Raw genomic sequence first — 3318 nt, 5'->3', positions numbered from 1 at the left:
GACCCATTTCTGTAATATACTCACATATCTATATTATAGCTAATATATATTGTAATATATCTATATCACTAAAGCACTTCTGGATGGATGCAAACTGCATTTCGTTGCCCTGTACCTGTGCATGTGCAATGACAATAAAGTTGAATTCTAATTCTATTCTATTCTAATTAAATGCAAACAGCGCCCTCTAGTGGACATATATAAAACGTGCAACTCCAGTCAGTCAGCAGCCTGTCTCTAAATGTACAGTAGTTATCCAGTTTGACCTCCTGGTGGCCATGGCTAAAACTGCAGAATACAATGTTGACAAACATTAATGTGAATATTTTTAATGTACTTTAAGAATATTGTTTCTCTTCTTATGAAGAGTTTAAACAGTTGATGTTCATCCACGCCACACAGAATTAACCTGTTTCAAAACTGATAAACATGAATTAATTAATTTATTTTATTATTTTATGGTGAACAAAAACATATGGTAAAAAACACACTGACTTTCTGATGAGCAACAGCAGGTTTGAAAAGTCATGCAGAGATCAATCCTGCATTTCTTCAGATGAGCCAAAGCATGTTTCCAGTTCAAATGAATGAGTTGGAAGGATTTCTAAGAGCTTGTTGAGAAGATGAGAGAGGAGGGTGGACAGAGATGTCACAGGTGCCCAGTAAGGGGTGTAGACCATGACTATGAGATTATGAGATTAAATATTTAATATTAAAAATGTAATATCATGTTAACACATATCAAACGGTCAATGTCAGTTTAACACTACATGTTGAACTGAGCTCTAAGAACAGAAGGACACTCACAGTAAGTGATTTTTATGTGTATTGTTATGTGTGTGAACATGTGAATGTCTAAAACCAGATTGGATACATGTTCTGTTGTTACAGCTGTCTTTGTAAAACACTGCATATTTTTTTATATTTCACAGGTTTTTATGTGTGCCGGTTTGTACGTCTAACAGGTCTTTGTTATAATGTTTTTGTTCAAAGAAAAAAATTGACAGGTAGATTTTACAAACTGTTTACAAATATAAGGTCAAATAATGTTAGCACTTGTTCCTTTACATGAAAACAAAGGTGAGTGTCCTACCACTGTGGGGGACTCAAAATGTCTTGTACCAATAAGGAGAAACCAGAATAAGAGGAAGAGGGCGGGCTTTACTTGGTGTCAGTGAGAGAAATGAAAAAAAGCTCAAATGAGTGAGAAGGACGATGAAGGAAACATCTGTGCTGTGTCTGCTCTGTAAGTAGAATCTCTGTGTTTGTTTGAATTCTTGTACTTTGACTGTCTGCTCTCCTGATAACTGATGATGGAGGAGAAGACATGAAAAACAAATCAGGCTGAATTCAAGTTACAGTGGCATTTAAAAGTAGTGCATGTTTTGTTTATGCTCAAAATCAGATTATAAAATCACAATGATATCTTCAAGAGCAAGTTGAAGATATCTAACCAGCTAAAACCTGGGTAGAGAAGTATGACGAGTCAAAACTGTCTGAATATTTGTATATTTGTCAGTATAGCTCTGATCATGCCCAACACATTTTTAAACAGTATACGCATTTTCAGTCTTTTGTTTGCCAATCTTTATTGAAACATGTTGCTGGAATCAAAGTGAAAATGAGCAGATATATCAGAGAGACGAGTTTGTTTGTCAGCTGTTTGTGTGGAGTTGTTCTTTATGTTCACCTCAAATCAACCTGAGTGTCATTTCTCTTTAGTTCTGATCTCACTGCTGAGCTGCACAACAAACCAAGGTCAGTAACCTTCTTCTGTCACAGTTTAAACCTGAGAAATGCTCACTGATATGACCTGATAGGGTTCATGTTTCACAATGTAAAGTATAACAGATCATCAGTTTTTCATTTTAACCCTCACAGCTCGTCTGACTGTGAGTCCCAGCAGCTCTCAGTTCTTTGAATATGACTCTGTATCTCTGAGCTGTGAGGAAGATGACAGCTCTGCTGGATGGACTCTGAGGAGAAACACAAGCACAGACACCAGAGCTGAGTGTGAGGAGTGGGGGCAATTAACTGGTTCTTCTTGTACCACAAGAAGTATCGTCCAGTTGGACAGTGGAGTTTACTGGTGTGAGTCCAGAGAGGGTCCCATCAGTAACATGGTTAACCTGACAGTCACTGGTAAGCTGAGTGTGTGGAGTTAGTGTTGATGAAGCTGTGTGTAAATGGATGAAATGCTGTAGTTTGTCTCTGTGTTGAGGTGGATCAGTGATCCTGCAGAGTCCTGTCCTCCCTGTGATGGAGGGAGATGACGTCACTCTGCTCTGTAAAACAAAGACCACTCCCTCCAACCTCCCAGCTGCTTTCTATAAAGATGGCTCCCTCATCAGGAAGCAGCCTACAGGTCACATGACCATCCAGCATGTTTCCAGGTCTGATGAAGGCCTCTACAAGTGTGACATCAGCGGTCATGGAGAGTCTCCATCCAGCTGGATCACTGTCACAGGTGACACACTCACCTGTCTGTGTTTCTGCAGCTTTCAACATTCACAATGTGACGACAACTTAATGACTGTGTTTGCTTTATTTTAGACAAACACACCACCACACCTCCACCTACATCCACACCTCCACCTACATCCACCTCTCCTCCTGTTCTCTCTGTGTTGTCATGTGTTGGATCAGTGTGTGTTGTGGTTCTACTGGTGTTACTGGTTCTGCTGGTGAGACGATGTGTTCACAGGAAACCTGAAGGTGAGACTCAGACTTCCTGATCTTTCACGTGTGATTTTGTTTTGCTGAATAATCTATGCATTTATTATGGCTAAATATATTAATGTTCTTTAATGTCTAACAATAGGTAAATATTTAAATACAGAAACTTTTCAAAAGAGTTTTCTTCACCTACATTTCAATTTCGACTCAATTATAACAATTGCTCTGAATTGTTCAGTAGAGCAAGAGAAAAAGTAGGAAAGACAATGTCACAAAGGACATCATGGACAGCAACATATCAAATGGTGAAAAACATCCAACTAAACACACTAGGAATACTTTTTTTGCTTTCTTTTTGTGTTTTTTACGAAACATGAGGTGGAGTTACACGGTCCGATTTGTGTCCATTTTAATAAAATTAGAACAATTTAGGAAAAGTTTTATTCACATTTCAATATTGATATATTTTTGTTCTTTAGAAAACAAGTCTTGAAAGTTCCTGAATAAATGACCTAATAATATAATTCTAAGTCACTAATGATCTTCTTAGATCATTAGTGACTTACCATTAGTGACCGCCCTTTGACAGTGGGCACATACCTATGGTTGTCCTCCTACACCTTGTTGAGAAAATGTAATACC

General features: G+C 38.1%; 1 long non-coding RNA gene across 1 annotated transcript; it reads left to right on the top strand.

The window, feature by feature from the left end:
- The first annotated feature begins 1632 nt into the window (after positions 1 to 1632).
- LOC112846093 (uncharacterized) lies at positions 1633 to 2276 on the top strand. Its single transcript, XR_003218920.1, has 3 exons — positions 1633 to 1758; positions 1882 to 2142; positions 2222 to 2276. It is a non-coding gene; the product is annotated as an uncharacterized LOC112846093 (long non-coding RNA).
- The last annotated feature ends 1042 nt before the right edge of the window (positions 2277 to 3318 follow it).

Source organism: Oreochromis niloticus, linkage group LG3 (genome assembly GCF_001858045.2).
Source record: "Oreochromis niloticus isolate F11D_XX linkage group LG3, O_niloticus_UMD_NMBU, whole genome shotgun sequence".
In the NCBI taxonomy this organism is placed as follows: domain Eukaryota; kingdom Metazoa; phylum Chordata; class Actinopteri; order Cichliformes; family Cichlidae; genus Oreochromis; species Oreochromis niloticus.
This window is presented reverse-complemented; position numbering and strand designations above follow the sequence as displayed.